The sequence below is a fragment of the Rattus norvegicus genome, chromosome 11 (genome assembly GCF_036323735.1).
Source record: "Rattus norvegicus strain BN/NHsdMcwi chromosome 11, GRCr8, whole genome shotgun sequence".
NCBI classification, from domain to species: Eukaryota; Metazoa; Chordata; class Mammalia; order Rodentia; family Muridae; genus Rattus; species Rattus norvegicus.
The window spans coordinates 38,564,268-38,587,356 of NC_086029.1; positions in this window are offsets into that span (position 1 = coordinate 38,564,268).

A 23,089-nucleotide genomic window follows, 5' to 3' on the forward strand; every position below is an offset into this window, starting at 1 on the left:
ATGAGTCAAGCAATTTACTAACTACAGAGATACCCCACAAGCCTAGATTTTGTATCACCGAAATCAACACAATACTTTATAGCCAAATCCATCTTAAATTTATAAACTTCTTATGTTCTGGAAAGGAAACTATTAAACTACAGTCACCATTACCTAAAGAACCAAAGTTGTAAAGCAGAGGTTGCAAGTGGAAAACCATATGACAGGTGCTATTTATTAAGCCAACTGTTTGTCAGATTTTCAGTTATAACAGTGTCTAGAGAAATATACTTGCTTCTTCTCTTTGTATATCTTACTGAGGAGAGGAACTGAAGGGTCACATCACTTGTCTGGTTGGACTGGGAACAAATACCAAAGCTGTTAGATCCAGTTCCTTCAAGTTCTGAAACTGGGCCCCTCCCTCCTTCCTGGGAACCTCTGCAGTTCAGTGGGGTGGACTCAAGCAAGAATGTTCTTCCAGAATGCGCTTTTCACAAAGACTTCTGTTCCAAATATCCTCTCACCAACGGCAATGTCACGTGGCCCTTCTCCAAGGTGCATTTATTTCTGTAAAGTTAAAGGGATTTTAGTTCATTTAGAGGCTCTTACTCAAGGTTCATAAGTTTTGGGGTTAAAAGGAAGGTCCTTAAGTAACAACCCAGTGATAATTGCAACCCAGGCTTGGCAAAGTAGGAGGGATCAATGCATAGAGCAGATTACCAAGAATCATATTGAAAACTTGCTCCATGTGTTTCTTGGAGATACTGCTTCTTTGGTTGTTGTTATTGCCCTTTAGGTACAGGTTTTAAAACATGAAACTCAAGGAACAAACCATCTTGCCGAAGAACAATAATTTGCAATATTTGCATCTTAGAAACCCAGATGGATGTTCTTTGATGGGTCTCTTAAAAGTAGTAGGAAGTAGGTCATAGGAAATGGCCAATGGTAAACAGATGGCACTAGCTTGTAAAACCATATGGGTCTGGGAACCTGTTTTATCTCAAGCTTGAATGATGGAAATGCGTTAGTGATCTAGTGAGTTTCAAAAAAGGCTGCTACTGATATCGTTCAATTGTCGATGTCATGGATTCATAAAAACATGTTCACTTCTATGTGTTTAACAGTGGTGTGACTGGAGCATAAAGGTTCTTCATTCACAATCTTCTTACACTGAAAATAAAACATGGAAATGAAAACATGAATTATCTATTTGAATGATTCCAGTTAAAGTGATATGTTTCACCACAAAATTCCATTCATTTTAAGGAAAAACAAAAAGCAGAACTCTTGGATATGTCCCAAACTGGGTGATACGCAACTATTTCCTACACATAAGACTGACACAATCATATTTAATTGACTTGTTTACTTCCATTATGATCAGTGAAACAAATCTTCACTAGAAATAGGATATATTAGGAAATTTTAAATAAATTACATCTATCTTTGTAACTAAACTTATTCAATATGGTGATTTTTCTTAAATGTGGACTGAAAGGATTTCCAACTGATATATCATACTAAAATGTCCTAGCCATGGTTGTATAGATTTTTTTTTTAAATCACAACAAAATACAAGATTTTTAATTTAAAATTCTTTTACTCTTGCCTATTTTCTGATGAATTGTTTTTGATGGCCTCAAACTTCTGAATATATTAATGCATCATTTAAACACAGAAACTGTCCTATACAATCAAATAAACTCAAGGAATCAGGAAATAAACATGAACACCTCACTAGCCCCTCCTAGACTTACTCATGGTTTCACAGTTGTGCTCTAGATGTCCTCTGTAGCCAAATCTCCCATTTGTTAAGGAAACATTCAACTTGTCATGTACCTTTAATTTCTTACAATATATTAGTGCATCATTTAAACACAGAAACTGTCCTGTGTTTGCCAATCAAACAAACTCAAGGAATCAGGAAATAAACATGAACACCTCACTAGGTGGAGGGTGTCTTGATATTGACCTTAGCACATTTGAAGATTAAAGAATATGTTTTTATTATTTATCTTTGATATTATCTCCTCCCATGTTGCAAACTTAGGTTTTCGTGCTGCTTGTTCATGATTGGGCTCTCATTTTGCATTTCTAGTAGGGATCTCATAGAAATAGCACGCCTGTCTCATTAAACCTTATCAGAAACAACTTTCTAATGGGTATCTTCATTAATTGATGATGTAAACTTTGACCACTTGGTGGATGGCTATCAACTTTTTTATTATAAAGTTACAATATTTCTCTTTGGAATAAATACAGATTTTGATGAAGAGAGACATTATGTTTATGCAAATACTCCTCCCCTGCCTCTCTCTCCTAGACTTATTCCCTGCCTACCCTTCCTTTGTATCCAATAAAGGGCTTCGCCTTATCCTGGACATGCCTTGCTGCACAATGACATCACCCTACAAATCTCAGGGCTGAACACTTGAGATTTCGATAGTAAATTTTATGGCTCTCCTCAGGGGAAGATCATTGCTCCCATTTTATCATTACCCAGTCTCCTGAGACCTTTGTCTAGGCTTGGCATCATGAACATTGCCTGGTCCGTATTAGCATGTCCGTTGCTGTGATCATTGTTCAGGTCTTAAGCAGCAGTGTGGGTGAAAATGAACAGACTCTCTGATATTTTTGAGACACAATCTCACAACCAACTTTTGATTTCACTGTCTTTCACAATCGTCCTGTCTACTACTTGGTTTCTAAATAGTAATTTGTTTTCTGATACTGTCTATTGTGAGGGAACCCCGCTAATTAAGGTCAAAGTCTACCATGACTGGATAGCTCATCTGAGCTCAGCACAAAATGGAGAACTCCCCTTTCTAGCATGACTTTTCCTTTTCTGAACTTGTATGGAGATTCTGATCACCCATGCCCTCTACCTGGGGAAGGTTGAGTAGTCCCTGGCAGACCAATGAACTTCCTCTTTTCTTATAAGAACTCTCCCAGCAAGTACCAGGGATTCCTGAAAAGCCTCTCCATGTAAATGAGGCATTTGTAGAACTTTAAAATTCTAGCCAATAATTTTCAATTACCCTGAAAACTCTTGCTCACTCTCCAAAGTCCATAGATATTCCTGGTTTGTAGAGAGCTATGACGTGCCGCGCCTCAAAGATGGCTTTGGTTTCCGCCTTCCAACCTCCCAACGGTGAGCGCTCCTTGCAGTAAACAAGTCCTTATTTGGCTATGTCTGCCTGGCCCGCTAGCTTCCACATAGTGACAGACTATCTACATGACCCACGTGGCTTGCTAAGACTGGCCAGTACTAGCTATTTAAGTGTGGTACAGGGCGTTCCCCAGACAGAGAGTCAAAAGAGATAGAGGTCAAAAGATTGTATCAAGGTTCCTGAGTAAAACTGCTTAAAAAAGATCTCCTGTGGTCGTGTCTTCATTACTGGTCGAGGTTGGGCGCGACACTGGTTCACCCTGAAAAAGGTGTATGTGTACGAGTCCACCCTGAATAAATATATGTGCATGAGCTAAGATCATCTAAGAGAGCTGTTAAACTGAAGCTCCTCAGAGAAGGCTTTTGTCTAAAAGGGCTGCAACACTCAGAAGGCCTTCTCCTCAGCCCCTGGCACTCACTCCCAATTGGTGATATTGCAGAACCCCACTAGTTTCAGACTCTGCTTTATCCTTCCAGCGTGGTGTACAACAGCGCCAGGACACTAAGAGGAAGGAAGCAGAGGACAAGGAACTACAGCTGGGCCCCAAAATCTATTCTAAGAAGGAATGAAGCACAGTCTATTACATAAACTTTTACATTGTCTTTATGTCTCTTATTGTGACTCTTAAAAAACTAGAGTAAAATGTTAAATTTACAAATTAAATCAAACTGCCAATTTTACTTGTTAGTTATTATTCTGAGTTTTTTGGCAGATCTATAATTTAAATAGGTATATACCAAAGTATTTTTATTAAAGGACTAAGTAATTATTTCAACCATATAGTTAAACATACCTCACATTTCTTTTTAATGTTTTAATATAGTAACTGAAATTTATTACTTTTAGAAATAAAATCTCTGCTATTTTCTTGGAATATGCTCCATAGATATAATGTTTTTGAAAGGTATTCTTGGGTTAAATTTGCTAGTCTTGTGAAAGGATTTTAATAATTTTATTTCTAGTTTAGAGTGTGGACATGGTGTGTATTCTCCCGTGTGTTTCTACAACACTCTGCTTTGCTCTTGAGTTTCTCTGTGCCTAACATTCTTTGAACAGAGGCATGGTGGTATAACCTGAACCTCAGGGGTTCCTGTTATCAATGAAAACAAAACAAAACACAACACAACACAACAAAACAAAACAAAACAAAACAAAACAAAAAAAACAAAATGAAACACAGCTCTTACCTAAAATGGAATTAGAGATACTTGTTTATTCTGGAAACCAAAGTTGGGTGACCATGGCCCAGGTTTTAGGTCACCCCAAATTCTGTGTTCCAAATATGAAGACCATTTTATGCCAAGCAGTTTCACAGACCAAAGAAAGTCATAAATCAAGGCAAATTTCAAATGCTTTGGTAGGTCCATCAGGCTATAAGAACCCAAGTAATGTTATACCAAGGGTTAAAACCAACACTATTGTCCCTAAAGAAAAGTTTCAAAAATAAACAACAACAACAACAACAACAACAACAACAACAACAACAACAACAAAAACCATCCCGTTTTAAGAGTTTTTAGTGGACAGGGGCAGTGCATATCTTCTTTCCTTACTGATCCTAAAAGGGAATTTCAGAACACACTGTCAATCCAAGGGGAAGAGTACAGGTTGAAAACAGCCAGAGCCACTGACCATGTGTTGTTTTGCAAACAGACTGGCATGGGATCCGAAGTGGAGTATTAAGTCACACCACACAGTGCATAGCGAATGACCCTGGGTACACATTAGAGATGGGGAACAGAGCTCTCTCTCAAACACTGTTGCATTCTCATAGTATTTAAATTTTAAATGACAATCAATGGTTTGAGATGAGAGATTTTCAGGTCAGTGTGGTAAATACCCTGTCAGTTCGAGCTTTGCAGCACTGTTTTCACTGTGGGTAATAAGAGAAAATAAGGAGGGAGAACATTAAATATGAGGTTCACTCCCTGGGTGGATAATGTTTCCTGTTTGTGCTCCTACATTTCAACCATAAAATAATTCAACATTTGGAATTCATATTGTACTTACTGCTTCCCTTGCTTTTAAAAACACAACTGTTTTGTTATTAGTGGTTATAAGTGTATTTTTTTCCAATGACAGATTTTTTTTTTGCATGATAGATTTGAAAATGCTATGAGAAGTCAAGAAAAATAAACATTTATATCAACTTTTTTACTATTGCAATGACCTTAACTTCCTGAGAAAGAGAAAAGTGAAAACAAAACTAGGGTCTAAAGTCTTGGGAGATTTTCTAACCCCTCTATGTTTTAATATTTTTATATACAAAAGAGGAGCATGAATAATATTTGCTCTGTAGGGGTTTTATGAGGATTTCAGACTGGCCTATTTATTGGTTAAGCCTGAGAAGCCCTTCTCAGAGCTGCAGAATTGACTTTGTTCCTAAATAGGGTTACCCACTAATGCTCTCCACCAGCTTTAGAGAATCATTACTGGTCCAACAGCTTCGCACCGCCTTTGCTTTCTGAGCCCAACAATGTCCATCATACGTCATTCGTCATGCGTCATATCCTTTATGTCTAATACCTGCCGCAATCTGCCTGGGCACTTTCCCTGGACATTTATATCATTCATTGAGCATGGAGTAGTACCAGGAACATAGCTCTTAAGCAATTACATCATTTTTAAACAACACCCCATCATGTATGGTAATTGTAAAGTCTGTGCTGTGCATTGAATCCCATAGTTTTTCCTAGTGGAGTAGACTTCACTGTCGTCACTAATGGTAGTTTATTTTGTTAGTAAACATGTCTTGTCTCTCTTTAGAGCTCTTTTTTCTTTCTCTCTAAATAAATGACTACATGCAAATTCGTGTCTCAGTATGAGCTTCTGGGAACCAAATCCAAATATCCTGGGATACTTTCCATAATCTGGTATGTATGACTGCTATAGTTCTGTTGAGTGTCTTAGCTGTCTAACTTGGTTATGGAGGGGTGACAAGCAATTATCTTGGCTATGGTATGGCAGAGGAGGAATTGTCACCTATCTCTTGACATTCTTGTGTTAGCTTCAGAAGTCACAATGCAAAATGCAGTAAGAAAGATCATTATTTCCAAGGAGATACTTTTAACTAAGTTTAACAAAGTTGAGACAGTGATTTACAATGTGAATATACATGCACCTAGGTTTATAAAAGTGGTTCTATAACTCACTGGGAAACAACAATTTAATAGCTGCTATGGAGAAAAACACTTTATAGAAAAACATAGACTTCAGATACTGAGCAGGTCACTGTGCACGGCTCTCATCTGTAAAGGTGTTAAAAGAAGCAAAATATTCTCCTTGTGACTGACCTAAAATTTAAAAGGGATTATTTAAGTAATGCATGGTGGGCAAAATTCATTACATTTCGATGAAATAATAATTAATCATCTCTTTGTCACAAAGAAGAGCTCAAATGCCAAGTGCCAGAAGAGAAGAAAACATTTTCAATATTGAATACTTAAAAAGGTTAACAGATACATTTAAATATAGTTATTTAATAGAGACATTGAATTAAAAAAAGGAGAACATGGGCAATATTTGTGAACAAGAAAGTTAAAAAGGAAAACTCAAAAACACATAGTCATAGATAAGATACACAGAATATGTATCAGATGTATCAACACAGAAACAGTTAAAATCAGAACCAATTTATATATATTTAAGACTGAAAAAAATCTACAAATTATGCTAGTGTTACACACTGGCATGGTAGTAGGGTCTATATCTTTGGAAGGTTTATTGTACACTGTTAAGACAATACAAAGAGAAGTTTAAATTCCCCAGGGTTTACTTATTGCTACATTTAGAGTTAATAGCATCCTGTGTTTCCTGACCTAAGAAATCAAATTGATAGAATACATCCAGTGACCACTCTCCATCACTGCCAGTGGGAAAAGGAACCCTATCTGTAGGAAGAATGTGGGTAGGGATGGGATTGAGGATTCAAGGCTGGTGGACTTTCACAGGTAAATAATGATGTGTCATTTCTGTTCTTAATTAGCCAGAATATCTACATCTCTTCAGGTTCATAGAGTAACATGAGTCCTTTCACATTTTTGTTGAAAGAAGAGGTCACTGTTCCATATTGAAGAATAAGCTGGTCCCAATTAGTCAAGTGTATGGATGCAGAATGGGCCCATATTCCCTATTGTTAGATGCTTTGTGATATTCCTTTCTGTTGGCCAAAAGCCAGCCATCTCTATTTGTTTCTGCCTTAGTTTGCTATCAGAGATTCAGCTTTGTATCCTATTAAACCCTTCACTGTATTAACAATTGGAAATAGAACCTTGTGTTAAATTTGTTAACACCACTGAAGCAAGACATTTGGGTCCCTTTAAAGCTTCCTTAAAGAAGAAAACATTTTCTCCTACACTTTACATTTTTAATGATGCTATTTTGTCTAAGTGGCAACAAAATTCAAAACTAAAAACCTGCATTTCCTCTAGATGTTTCTTACTGGTACAGAAGTGATGTTTACCTCCCTGGTCTTCAAGAACTGTATTATCTTGGTTGCCAGGATTTTTCCTCTTTCCTCATTATTTGTAAATTCCTCACTCTTCTTGACTCATTTGCATCCCAAAATGTTGTGGTTCTTGAACACCTTTCTTACATTACAAGAAGCAAGGCATAAGGGAAACATCGAGGGTGAATCTTCTCCATTCACATTTCTGAGCAATATTTGCTCAAATTCTTAAGGCTCAGATCCAAGCCTGAAAAATCTGCCTGTGGCTAAGGCCCATGGATGCTCAGTGAGCTGTTGAAATGCACCCTTGTGGAGTCTGTTTCCTCTTGCTAGGAATTAATCTTTTCAGAATGTCAGATTGTCACTAAGACAGATACTCATAATGAAAAATTAAACTTTGGTGGAGCCATAGAAACAAGAGCCAGTGAGCTATTCTCTTGTTTAGTGTCCTGTACCTGGCAGAATACTCAGATCCTGTAATATCCAACATTTGTTGACTCTAAGCTCATCTCTGTTGACTGTTTTCAATTTGAGGGCAATTTATCAGAATTAGAGATTTAATGCTCTGCACTTTTTCCCCCAGGATCTAGGCATTCCTAGTTATATTTTGTTTACCTAAAGAATAAATAGATGACAGCACTGGCTTTGTAGACAAAGTGAAAATGCATTGAGTCTTTGTGTATTTAAAACATAAATTAGTAACAAAAATGGAGAAACTTATTCTGTGAGGCCAGAAGGAAGCAAGATCAAATTATGAACTGAGGAGTAGCAAGCAATAAAAAAGAAATTACTGCTCTTGGTTTGGCATTTCTTTTTGATTTTTCATAATGTACACGTTCAAATCTATTGCCTCTTGTTTCATAATGTGACCCTATTTGGAAATTGCTGCAGATGTCAGGAGGAGGTGAGATCAGAATATCTTTGGTCAAAATTCTAATGTGACAGCTACACTCACCAAAAGGGAGAGCTTTGGATGTAAACAGGCACCCAGGGGGAATACAAAGACAAGAGTTAGAATGTCACAGTTTGGGAAAACTAGAAATTAGCAAACCACCAGACAGGTGAGGTGTTTGTGGCTGATTCTCTTTCATGGTTCCCAGAATGAACCCCTTCTATCACCACATTCACTCAGGATTATGTATCTTCAGAACTGTGAGCCAATAACTTTCTATTAACGGAGTCACTCAGTCCCTTGTAAGCCAGTATCATCAGAAAGAAGTTTCTTTTCTTTTCTTTTATTCATTCCTTCCCTTCCTTTCTTCCTTCCCTTCCTTCCTTCCTTCCCTCCCTCCCTCCTTCCCTTCCTTCCTTCCTTCCCTCCCTCCCTCCTTCCCTTTCTTCCTTCCTTCCCTCCCTCCCTCCCTTTCTTCCTTCCCTTTCTTCCTTCCTTCCTTCCATCCTTCCCTTCCTTCCTTCCTTCCTTCCTTCCTTCCTTCCTTCCTTCCTTTCTTTTTTTCCTTTTTGCTTTAAGGGAATTCTAAACAGCTTAGGGCTTTTCCCACCACATTTATCTCATTTACTCAATGAGTCTTCTGACATCTATTCTTAAGAACACCTATCTGAGCAGTTGTTGAACTGTTACTGAAATGACAAGGGTGTATATGTAAGGAAATATGGCAGAAGGACATGTTCTAACAGAGAAAACTGGGAAAGTGCATGAAATACCCCTGTTTCAGAACCTATCATATTACAGAATCTGAGAACTTATTCAAAGTAATGATTAAGTGGTTCATAGGCTGTTATTTTTCCCAGTACCCTCTGTCTACTTCCCATATTTTAAGTAAAAAAATTTAATACTACATCCCAGGAATATAGAAATATTCATTCATAAATATTGGTAGTAATATGGTTCTGTACTCCTTAAAAATAAGAAAGCCTGAGTGACAGTGGCTGAAGCTTGACTAAGAAAAAAAACCTCACAAGCTCTCACTTTTTTTCTGAGAGAGCCCATTATTAGACCAGATGAAGACAGCACCTGGAGGCCTTGTCAGGACACTCAGATCAGCACAGAGATTATCCAACACCCAGGAGAAGGACAGAAGTTGATTGTTCTAGAAACAGAATACTGTCCTTCCTTCCTTCCTTTCTTCCTTCCTTCCTTCCTTCCTCCTTCCTTTCTTCCTTTCTTCCTTTCTTCCTTTTTACTTTCAACATTTTTCTTTTATTGAATATATATTTTCGTGTATATCCTGATTACAGTTTTCCCTTTCTCTACTCCTTAAACTCCCCCAGTCTCCTCTCCCACCCATATTTACCATTGTTCAGTATCTCATTAGAAAACACTCAGGCTTCTGAGGGATAATACACGAGACACACACATATGAATGCACTGAGGCAGCATGCACAGAGACTACACCATTCTGTACCAGATGAAATCCAAGGTCCTAGAGCTGAAAAAAGTGAATACATGCAGTCTTCCTTAACGTGGAAACTATCTATCTTCAAGTGAAACAGAATTTCCTATGTTTATAATCAGGTGCTCATGCCATAACACACACACACACACACACACACACACACACACACACACACACACGAGAGAGAGGAGAGAGAGAGAGAGAGAGAGAGAGAGAGAGGATCAATAAGTAAAATGAAATACCAGATTAGAAGTAGTTGAAGAGAAACTTTTTTCTTTAATTCTTTGATAGAATACATTTTCTATTTCATCATCAAAAACTGGAAAAGAAATAAACACGGCAAATTTGTTCATCGTCTGAAATGAGATAGAGCGGAAGCCATTCATAGGACTATCTTTTCTTCCGCTATTGCTTTCCCACATCCTTCACTGACTCTTTTTAAATTTCATTTTGTGCATTGAAAGCAAGGAAACATTTTTAGACACATATTGACCTACTATGGAGGCAGCCACCCTGACATTTGAGGCTTCTGTGGGAAAGTGTGCTCAGCCACAGGCAATTCCTATTGGCATCCATACTGTGGCAGCATCTAAGCCCATCTTTCTTCTCTTCAAAGAGACAGTACACATGCTTTGTAAAAAAGGAGCACCCATTCAGTGTTTCCAAGTAGCTCAGCCCCCAGCAAGTGACAACGATGAATCTGTGCTTCAAAATATAATAGGAAAACACATACACTTTTGATCATTCATTTCGTGTCCCTGGTAATTGCGACAGATGCTAGACTAGTGCTCTAATTTTGTCATTTGAGTTGGTAGGACAGTCCTTGAGTTATTGGCAAGATCTATGGCAACAACAAAGATAAAACCAAGAAACTTCATGAAGAATCACAAGCAATAAGGCAAGGGAAACATGAAGACGGAGACTCAGGGTCACGCACTGCAGATTCTGTCTGGGCAAATGGGGGATGCGCTCATTCTCTACTTATGATCTGTAGATTTTATTTTGCCTCTTATATTGCATGACTTGGCATTTTTGTTTCCACCCCCCCTCAAGTCAACAGTTAAAAGTTCAGCCATTCCAGAGGACAATGACATTACTTGCACATACATTTTCACAGGCAGAATTTTGTCTGTTATTACCTTGTTTACACAACACGAAAAAGCCACAGGTAACCCAACTGCACCTTTCCTTTGCTGTTGCTAGCCATCAAAATATTTGCCTACTCATCGAATTAGGATTTATGCCTGAACAACTTCAATATCCTAAAATAAACTATAAGTTTGTGTTAAGAGTCTTTAATTACACGCGGCACATACTGTAGGAATGTACACAAAATGAAAGTTGTTCACATACAGGGTTTTATATTTTAATTTTTAATTACTATATATTAGGGTGTGAGATTTCAGTTAGAGCTCTGAGTTTCTCTTAAGCTTATCATATTATGTTTACAGGAGTAATTCAGAATGAACTTGTTCTGGTTTGAATATGAAATGTTGCCCACATGCTAATGTGTTTGAAAACATTGCTCCGGTGTTGGCATTGATTTGTGGAAGCCACAGAACCTGCAGGAGATGGGGCCTGCTTGGTGGAAGTAGGCACTAAAGGGCCTTTGACAGTTAGAGCTTAGCCACACATCTGTCTACTTTCTGCCTCCCAACAGTCCCAGATGAAAACAAGCCACACCCAAAGCCAATCTCTTCACTTGCTTCTGCTTTATATCTTGTCATGGGATAAAAAAGATAACTGATACATAACTTAGGAAGTTAAAAATTAAATTTCCAACCCTTGAAGAAACATTGTTTTCATCAGAATAAGTGGTTGTACCCAAAAGTACTCAGAAAGGAAGAAAAAGAAAACAGTCATTGAAAGTCTTTTACGAAAAATCTTTGCTTTTCTTTAAATTCACTATTTATTTATAGTCTAGGCTATGTTATGAGGCAAACATAGTTAGCTTCTGAGCACCTAATAGCTCAAGAGTTTCTTACTTCACATACTTTTGTTGCTTCTTTTTCCCAAGTATATTACAGTTGCACTGGATCCTCAATGTGGTTGGAATCAAATCCAAACCTCTATCATTTTGCCTCCTGTCAAATTCATGATCCTGAGAGCATGTGTTCAGTGATCTTTCTGTAATCTGTCAGTCTGATTACTTTTCTAGTGATCATTTCAAAGGAATTTACTCCACCATAAACTTCTAACTATGTTTTTCCCAACCTGTGCATCCAGTTGGTGAGCTCCTTTTATATTTCACTAAGAAAAGTTAACCCGGACTCAAACCCTCATTCACACACCAGATTTCATCCACTGAAAATACTTGGTTCTTCTCTCCTTGTGAATCATCTCAATTTCTAGCTCTTTATTAATATTTCCAGCTGTTTTTCTGTGTGCTTACTAATTCATTATTTAATTAATGGATAAATCTAAAATTGGTAACAATTTGACCTTAATGTTTTAATTTCACTTGTATTGTGCCTTTTTTGAATTGCATAATTTTGGTTGGTTTTAATAACATGAGAGAAATTATCCACAAGAATAGCCAACAACACCACCTACACTCTAACTATCCTTAATAAGAATTTCATGTGAGAGACTGAGAAGACTCAAAACGAAGGGAGTTCAGTTTATGTGAATTTGAAATCTTTATGAAGAGAAGGAAAACATTATAGTGGTTAAATTTTCAAAGAAAAACAAGTAGTTGTCTGACAGTCTTAACATTTCTGTGACTCAGATACCATGAGAATGACAAAATTCTGAGGTATACTTGGCATTGCTAAATAAAGTACTTAAGTTTCAGAAAAAACACAATAAAATGTGAACAATTGCTAATTATGTAAGCTTTGAACTTGCTAGTAATAATACAACGATGCAAAGATGTTAATAGTTCATGAACTTTTTCTCTCAAAGAAAGATGAATTATAGTATAGAGTAATTATCAGTAAATACAGAACCTGATATAGTATTTGCCCTTATATAATATTTCTGACTATTGGTGTGTTAAATTACAAATAAAATGTTACACTTTTATACATGCAAATAAATATATATTTTAAACTTTCAGTGGATAAGCAAGGAAAATGTGCTACACAAACATAATAGAACAGGAAGTTGGATAGAACTGGATATCATCATTCTTAGTAGACCAAGTCATTCATATGAAGACCAGTGTCACAGCTCCCTGTCAAAAAGGAAATATTGATTGGTAGCATGGAGACATGAAGGTAAAGCAAGAAGCTATGTCTGGTGGCCTAAACCTATAATTCTACGTCTATGGGAGGTTGAGCCTAGTAGCCTGGTCTTCAGAGTGAGTGAAAAACCAGGTAAATCAGTTTAATGAAACTATGTTTTAAAACTAGTGAGAAAAACACAAAGAAGGAATTTAAGAAGAAAGAGAAGTGAGGAAAGGAAGAGAGGGAGGGAAGGAAAGGGGGAGGGGGAGAGGGGGAAGGAGAAGAAGAGAGGGGGGAATTTTGTTTTTTTGTTTTTACATGGAAAGGGAAGGGGGTGTAGAGTAACACAGGAGTTCAATATGATCAAAGCACATTAGATTCAGGAGTCAAAATTTAGCAATGAAAACTTTTTTTGGTATTTTGTACATTAGCTACACACTACTAAAAATTATAATTTTCAAAATGTCCAGAGTTAGGGTTTGGGAAAGGAAACACACCCCCACATCACAGACTATTGGTGGATCACATTTAAAAGAAAACATTCTTGATGATGAAAAATGTTTCTAAAGCGTATGTCATTGGCCTTATCTTGGAAGGCATCTCTTCCATGGAACATAATTACTCTTTAATATTGTTTGCAATTGGAAACAGCCTTGTACTCCCATCATCTTGATCCCAGTGCATGTAAACCCACCCTTCTGCCAGAACTGATTGTTGCACAAAATAATTTGAACCAGAAATACTTAAGTAGGGAGAACACACACCAATCTCATCTAACTTTCTTTGTGAGTTGCTTAAAACAACAGGATTTTTTGGCAGAGAATTGTTGCTCTTTACAAAACCTGCTCTTTACAGCGTGGATCAGCGTCAGCCAATATTTCTTCTTCATATCTCTAAGACACCCAAAAGGGTGGCAACATCGAAGAGATGGGTCAACATGCTCAGACTCCAGATTGCTGGTCGCTAGGGCTCTGTGAAATGCCTGATTTTAATTTTTCATATCCACATTGGCAAGTTAGTACATTAAATTGTTTAACTTCTCCACAAACACACACAGCCTCAAGCCAGCGATCATCGTTAAAATTTCTACTTTGAGAAAATTCTCATAGCATTCAGGAACTCTTATCAGCCACCTCCCTCTTATAGATAGAAATAATTGTTATTATTCCTTATGAGTGGGCAGTTGAACAGCTCCAAGAACACACTCATGCAAACAGCCTTAATTCCACTCAAGCATTTGGAGGCAAAGCTAGAGGAGAGGACATCAGGACAGTGTGCATGGAGTTTTCTTTTCCAAATGGGCTTCTACATCCCCTGGGCCACCAGCAGCACTGGGCTGAAAGGAGCTGAAAATCTAATCTCATGAGAAATGCTTACATGTTGGAAAGTAGGTACCCATGACTTACAAACACTGAATCAGTGGAGGAGCAAAAAAGCACACAGGAAAGCAAGACCACACAAGGAGATTTTCTAAACCCTAGACACTTTTGGTACTTGACTATCCATTTCTCTCATATCACATCAGCATGAGAGACTGAAAGATATGCAGAGTGGCTAGCTGAAGGCTATCTGCAAAATCCTGTTACTATATAGTGAATACCCCTCATCCAAAATTATGAAACTAAGTTTTCAGAGTTTGGCTTCTTTAAAATTTTAGAATATTTTCATGCATACAAATATTCTTAGAGTCTTAGAAATGAGATTCAAGTCTAAACTTGAAAATATGTTTAATAGATACCATCTATCTATCTATCTATCTATCTATCTATCTATCTATCTATCTATCTATCTATATCCTGAATGTAATTTTATACAATTGATTTAGTGCACCTGCAGTTTGATTTCTTGCATTTCGTCAGCCACAGAGTTTTCTTTCTATGACGTTGTGCCAGTGCCCAAATGGTTAGCACTTTGGTGCATTTCAGGTTTTGGATTTTTGGATTAGGGATACTCAGCTTCAAATCTGCTTGAAAACATTCAAGCTAGCAATAAGCCTCCCTTTCAGACTAAAGATAATCCTGACAGTATTCAAGAAGCTTATTAGTCAGGTATTCGTTATTTGAATTTATGGGCTTATGTAATCAGATTACGTTCTTCCTAATATCTACCTGACAATCACAGAAAGGAAGAGGCATACGCAAGTCAAAAGTTCTAATTTTATCATTATTGTATGTGCGTGTTGACAGGGCCATATTATATCTAATATGAGTGTTGAGGTCACACACACACACACACACACACACACACACACACACACACAGACAGACACATACACACTTTCCCCCACACTTGACTGATCCAATTAAGGAATGAAGGGTCAGTTTCTAAAATCAAATAACATATTCCACGGTGGATGAGGAGAGCATATTAGTAGACAAGGATGAAAAGCACTTAGATTACTCCATCATACTTTATCAGCTTTTAAAAATTCTACCTGAATTCCTTTCTTCTTTAATTGTTATATGCTTTTTTTTTACCATAACTAGATACGTGTATGATGAAAATTTCAAAGTTTTAGACATTGCCATGAAAGATTCTGTATCTTGAGGATCACATCTACTTATGTCCCTATATTGTCAGTATCTATATCTATATCTATATCTATATCTATATCTATATCTATATCTATCTATCTATCTATCTATCTATCTATCTATCTATCTATCTATCTATCTATCTATCTATATTTTCTTTCTTTTAAAGTGTGTGTCCTGGGTATAGCATTACTTTTAGGGAATTTATTTTGCTACTATACAAAAAAAACCCTGAGTTTGATATCCAGCACCCTATGAATTGGGAATTGGACATAGTAACACACCTGTAATTGCAACCCTTGGGAGGCAGAGGCAGGAAGGTCAGGAATTTCAGCTCCTTTTCAGCTACATAGTAAGTTTAAGGCCACCCTGTGCTACATGAAACCCTATATCAAAAGAAATTAAATTAAAATATGTGAACCTATCTGTAGGAAAACCATTAAAATTCTTTGAATAACTTTGCTTTGGAACTATGTCATAAATTAAGAACTTAGGAAAATGTAACATTGCTTTTCTAAGTTTGTTTCTCCATCCAGAAACTAAGAAGATAGAAATAAAACTTCCTCATTCTGTTGGGTGGACAGTTAGTCTGACGTCATCAGTTTTGACTGGAAGTACTGGCGGTCTCAGGTCCATATTTCATGGCTTACGTTTGATAGAGACTTTGCTAGCAGATGTGGGGAGGGAATGCCTGTGGAATTCCCTGAGGTAATGTTATATTAGAACTAAACATCTAAAAAAGGTTTTATAGAAATGCCAGGAATTTTAGTAGGTCCTTTGGAATTCCTGTAGAAATGTTTCCCTTAGGAACTATCTTTTTTTTTTTTTGGTGTGTGCAAATTTTATTATGATTTTATCCTAAATATTTATCCCCTCAAAAATATTTTTGAAAACCCAATTTTTCCAAAAATAGTGTACCTTCATCATCATGATGGTAAATTTTCTAAAATATTTATAGTTATATATACAGAGAGAGAGAGAGAAAGAGAGAGAGAGAGAGAGAGAGAGAGAGAGAGAGAGAGAGAGAGAGAAACTTGACAATGTGACTACTTGCATTGCCTCAGGGTATTCCTAGCTTAAAAATAAACAAACAAACAAACAAAAAAAGAAATAGGTAAGACAACCCTGGCACTGTATACCACAATCATCTCATGCCTTCATTTTGTATTCTATTTTTGGTTAATATGTTGATTAATGAGAACTCAGAAACAAACTAAAGGATGTCTTGCAGCCAGACACAAATCTTTCCTTGAGGTCATGTGAAGACAATGGGAGAACAGAGACTGGCAGTCAACAGACCTCTTCATGTAAACTCTACAGCCCTTCAGTTAGTAGCCAACATGCTATTTATGTCCGGTCAGGCTCTCACGTCTGCCCGAGGATGAATTAGTAGGACACAGCAAAATTCAACTCTAGGGACAGAGATAATCTGCATGGCTGCAGAACTGTTTCCTTCATCTCCTATAATGATGTGTCAGAGTAAGTATGCTTAGCACATTCTATTTTGGGAAAACAAAAACACAACTTTTATCTTAAGATAAAACAGAAGACTAAGGAGGACATCAATACACAAGTGTCCTGCTATCCAGCTCTAGATTTTCCTGAACAAATGGAATCTTGTGCTAATTCATTTCACGTCTCACTTTTTAAAATTATTTCATTTATTTATATCTAGTTGTTGCCCCCCTTCAGTGCCCCTTCCCACAGTTCCTCATCCTATTACTCCTTGCCATTGCCTTCTAGAGAGTGCTCTTCCCCAAACAAGCCCCCCATCCCCCTCACTGGGGCCTCAAGGCTCTAGAGAATTAAGCATATCTTCTACTGAGGCCAGACCAGGTAGAGCTCTGCTACATATGTGCAATGTGCAAGGGACCTCGGACCAGCCCATGTGTGCTTCTGGTTGGTGGCCCAGTCTCTGTGAGCTCCCTGGGGTCAGGACTAGTTGAGACTGCTGGTTTTCCTATGAGGTCACTCACCCTTTCAACTTCTTCAATCTTCCCCTAATTCAATCATAGGGGTCCCCGACTTAAGTCCACTGGTTACATGTAAGTATCTGCTTCTGTCTCACTCTGCTGCTGGTAGTGCCTTTCAGAGGAAAGAAATGTCAGACTCCTGTCTGTAAGCACTTCACAGCACAGTGGTGTCAGACCTTGGTGTGCTCCCATGAAATGGATCCCAAGTTGGGCATGTCACTGGACCTCCTTTTCTTCAGTCTCTTCTCCATTTTTGTCTCTGCAGTTCTTTTAAATAGGACCAATTCTGGGTTAGGACTTTTAACTATGGGTTAGTTACCCTGTCCCTCTACTTGAGGCTCTGTCTGTCTACTGGAGGTGGACTCTTCAAGCTCCTTTTTCCCAGTGTTGGGCTTTTGGCTAAGGTCATCCCCAGTGAGTCCTGAAAGTGTCTTACCTACCAGGTGTCTGGTACTTTTTAGAGCCCCGCCCCCACCTTCTATTCTCTGAGGTTACTTTCCATTAATAATCGTGGCCCTCTGGGTCCTGTTTCCTCCACCTATATCTGATCCTGTTCTTTTCCCCTCCCCTCTTCCACACAGGTCCCTCCCTCTGCCTCCCCTGATTATTTTCTTCTCCCTTCTAAGTGAGATTGAAGCATTTCTTGGGCATTTCTGTTTGATGCACCTCTCATGATCTGTAGGTTGTACCTAGGTATTCTGTATTTTCTGGCTAATATCTACTTAACAGTGGATATGTACCATGCATGTCCTTTTGTGTCTGAGTTATCTCATTCAGGATATTTTCTAGTTCTATCCATTTGCCTGCAAAATTCATGATGTCTTCGTTTTAAATAGCTGGATACTATTCCATTGTATAATGGACCAAATTTTCTGTACCCATTCTTCAGTTGATGGACATCTATGTTGTTTTCAGCTTCTGGCTATTATAAATAAGGCTTCTATGAACATAGTGGAGCACGTGTCTTTTTTATATGGTGGGGCATCTTTTGGGGATGTGCCCAAAAGTGGTATAGCTGGGTCCTCAGGTAGGGATACTTCCAATTTTCTGAGGAACCATGTCTTCATTTTCATTCAATTTTATACAGTCTTTGATTTCTTCCTTCATTTCTTTGACAAAATTATCATTGAGGAAAGAGTTGTTCATTTTTAATAAATATGTGTTCTTTCTGTTGTTTTTGTTGTTATTGAAGTCTTAGTCTGTGGTGATCTGTTAGAATGCATGAGACTATTCCAATGTATCTGTTAAGGCTTGTTTTATGTCTAATTATATTGTCAATTTTTGGAATATACCATGAAGTATGTCTCTTGTTTTGGGGGTGGAATATTCTGTAATTAGCTGTTAAATCCATTTGGTTCATAACTTCTGTGAGTTTCAACATGTCTCTGTTTAGTGTCTATTTAATGACATGTCCATTGGTGAGGGTGGGTTGTTGAAGTCTCCCACTATTATTGTTTGACTTTCAGTGTATGTTTTGGACTTTAGTAAAGCTTTGTTGGCTCACTTGCATTTGTTTCTATTTCCAATTTTAGTTCTTGGACCATTTTTATCCAATTACTTCACCTGCCTAGTTGTATTTTCCTATATATTTTAAGGGATTTATTTGTTTCTTCCCTAAGGGCTTCTTCCTGTTTCCCTGTAGTTTTCTGTATTTCCTCAAGGGAGTTTTTTATATCTTTCTTAAGGACCTCTCATCATGAGATGGGATTTTAGGTCATCATCTTTCTTTTCATGTGTGTTAGGGTAGCCGGGGCTTGCTGTGGTATGAGAACTGGGTTCTAATGGTGACAAATTGCATTGGGTCCTGCTGTTTATGATCTTGTGCTTGCTTCTGGACATCTGTTTTCTCTGGTGTTTATTGGCTTGAGAGTCTCTGACTGGAACAGGTCTTCTTGTAGGAAGGTAGAGCTCTGTGACCTAAGTTAGGGCTGATCTCCTTGAAGGCAGGCAGTGGTATCTCTAGTTAGGGTGAGCCTCATGTGCCTATGGTTAGACCAATTCTCCTATGCCCTTGGTTACTGCAGACCTCCTGAGATGCTCACAGGATATAGCATTTGGATGGGTATTGGGGTATTGCTCTGGCCCAGGTGGGAAAGTGGGCTGAAAAGAAGGTGGAGCTCTGTGTCCTTGGTCATTGCAGACCTCCTGGGAAGCAAGCCTCAGGGTTTGGGTAGGTGTTGGCCAGATCTGATTTTCAGATTTCAATTTTACAGAGATGTGGTGAGCCCAGGTGTTTAGTTCAGTATTATTGCCAGTCCTGTCTATAAGGCTGTTTATGTATATGAGACATTTGACATGATAACCTAGTAGAATAAATGACCTTTTGCAATGTAAATAAGTCTCATGTTATTCATATATGGCTTGGATAGAATAAAATGCTGAGTTAAAAAGAAATTGGTCTCTATCATTGGGAGGACACATCAATCTTCTCCAGTTATTGGGATTGGATTGGGCTTTAACTTGCATTATTCCAGTGTTTCCTAACCATCCTAATGCAGTTTTTATATTGTGCTGACTCTCAATCATAACATTTTTGTTGCTACTTCTTCATAACTGTAAATTTGCTACTGCTATGAATCATAATGTATATATCTGATGTGAAGATGGTTTTAGGTGACCCTATGAAAGGGTCCTTTAACCCTCAAAGGGGTCATGGACCACAGGTTGGGAAATGCTGCATTAAATTCTTATTATCTTCTCCCTTGGTTTCAGGCCTTGATTATTTCTTGCCATCTACTCCTCGTGGGTGTGTTTGCTTCCTTTTGTCCTAGAGCTTTCAGGTTTTTTTGTCAAAATGTTTGTCTTCTCTCCAGGTTCTTTTTGGAAGCACTGAGAGATATGAGTTTTCTTCTTAGACCTGCTTTTGTTGTACCCCAAAATTTGTGTGTTTTACCTTTGTTTTCATTAAATTCTAAAAAGTATTTAATTTCTTTCTTTATTTCTTCCTTGACCAAGTTGCCATTGAGTAGAACATCATTCAATTTCCATGTATATATGGGCTTTTTGTTGTTTTTGATGTTATTGAAGACCAGCTTTAGTCCATTGGGATCTGATAGGATGCATGGAATTATTTCAATCTCCTTGTATCTACTGATGCCAATTTTGCGACCAATTATAAAGTCAATTTTTGAGAAGGTACCATGAGGTGCTGAGAAGAAGATACATTCCTTTGTTTTAGGGTCAAATATTTTATATATATATATATATATATATATATATATATATATCTGTTAAATCCTTTTGGTTAAGAACTTCTGTTAGTTTCAAGGTGTCTTTGTTTAGTTTCTATTTCCATTATCTGTCCATTGATGAGAGCAGTGTGTTGAAGTCTCTTACTATTTTTGTGTGTGTGGTGCAATAGTAAAGTTTCTTTTATAAATTCTGGTGCACTGCATTTGGAGCATATATGTTCAGAATTGAGATTTCATGTTATACATTTTATTCTCTGATGATAACTTTTAGGTGAAAGTCGATTTTATTTGATATTAGAATGGCTACTCCAACTTGTTTCTTGGGACCATTTGTTTGGAAAATTTTCCCAGACTTTTACTCTTTGGTAATGTCTGTCTTTGTTAATGAGGTGTATTTCCTCGATGTAGCAAAATGCTGGGTCCTGTTTACATATCCAGTCTGTTAATCTATGTCTTTTTACTAGGAAATTGTGTCCATTGATGTTAAGAGATATTAAGTAATAGTGATTGTTTCCTGTTATTTTTGTTGTTTGAGGTGTACTTATATTTGTGTGACTATCTTCTTTTGGGTTTGTGGCAAAGGGTTACTTTCTTGCTTTTTCTAGGGTGTAGTTTCCCTCCTTGTGTTGGAGTTTTCCATTTATTATCCTTTGTAGGGCTGGATTTGTGGAAAGATATTGTGTAAATTTTGCTTTGTCATGGTGGAATATCTCGATTTCTCTATCTATGTTAATTAAGGGTTTTGCTGGATATAGTAGCCTGGGCTGGCATTTGTGTTCTCTTAGGATCTGCATGACATCTGCCTAGGATCTTCTAGCTTTCATAATCTCTGTTGAGAAGTCTGGTGTAATTCTGATAGGTCCACCTTTATATGTTACTTACCCTTTTCCCCTTACTGCTTTTAATATTCTTTCTTTGTTTTTTGCATTTGGTGTTTTGACTATTATGTGATGGGAGCAATTTCTTTTGTCGTCCAATCTCTTTGAAATTCTGTAGGCTTCTTTCATGTTTATGGGCATCTCTTTCTTTAGGTTATGGAAGTTTTATTCTATAATTTTGTTGAAGATATTTACTGGCCCTTTAAGTTGAGAATCTTGGTTCTCTTCTCTACCCATTATTCTTAAGTTTGGTGTTCTCATTGTGTCCTGGATTTCCTGGTCATTTTGGGTTGGGAGCTTTTTGCCTTTTGCATTTTCTTTGACTATTGTGTCAATGTTTTCTATGGTATCCTCTGCTCCTGAGATTCTCTCTTCAATCTTTTGTATTCTATTGGTGATTCTTGCATAGATGACTCCCTGATTCCTTTTGTAAGTTTGTTTTCTATCTCCAGGGTTGTCTCCTTTTGCAATTTCTTTATTGCTTCTATTTCCATTTTTAGATTCTGGATATTTTTTCAATTCCTTCACCTATTTGGTTGTGTTTTCCTGTATTCTTTAAGGGATTTTGGTGTTTCCTCTTTAAGGGCTTCTATTTGTTTACCTGTGTTGTCCTGTATTTCTTTAAGGGACTTCTTTATGTCCTTCTTAAAGTACTCTATAGTCATCATGAGATGTGATTTTAAATCCAAATCTTGCTTTTCTTGTGTGTTGGGATATCCAGTATTTACTTTGGTGGAAGAACTGGGTTCTGATGATGCCAAGTAGTCTTGGTTTCTGTTGCTTAGGTTCTTGTCCTTTCTTCTCACCATCTGCTAATCTCTGATGTTACTGGTCTTGCTATCTCTGACTGGAGCTTTTCCCTCTTCTGATCTGGGGTCAGCTCTCTGCTGGCAGCTTTTGGATCTAAAAGGTGTGGGCAAGCCCCAGCTCTGGGTGCGGATCCTAATTCAAGTTTTGTATTATCAGTATTAAATTTCCAGATAGTTGAATTCCATCAGGCTTTTGATTTTGTTTCTTCTTTGCTCCTTGGGATCTTTGAGTCCAGAGTAATAGGCACACAAACTCTATGTTCTCCAAGTTCTCATTGGCTATAGTTTCTCATAATTATTTTGTGACTTCTACCGTTTGAAGATCTTAACTTACAAAACTACAAATGTGTTGAATTCCTTTAAAATGTGCAGGGATGGGCTGGAAACAGTTTTCTAGGCATTGTTTCCTATGCCCTGTGCTCCTGCCTCCTTTTCTTATGCACTTGGTGATGTCAGAGTCCTAACTGTGGATCATACCTATGACCTCCTCAGAACTTTCCAGATGCTGAAATCTTAGGCAAATGAATTATCAATGGGAAGACTTAACACTGTGGAAAGAAAAGTCTTGGAAGTATAGCCTGGTT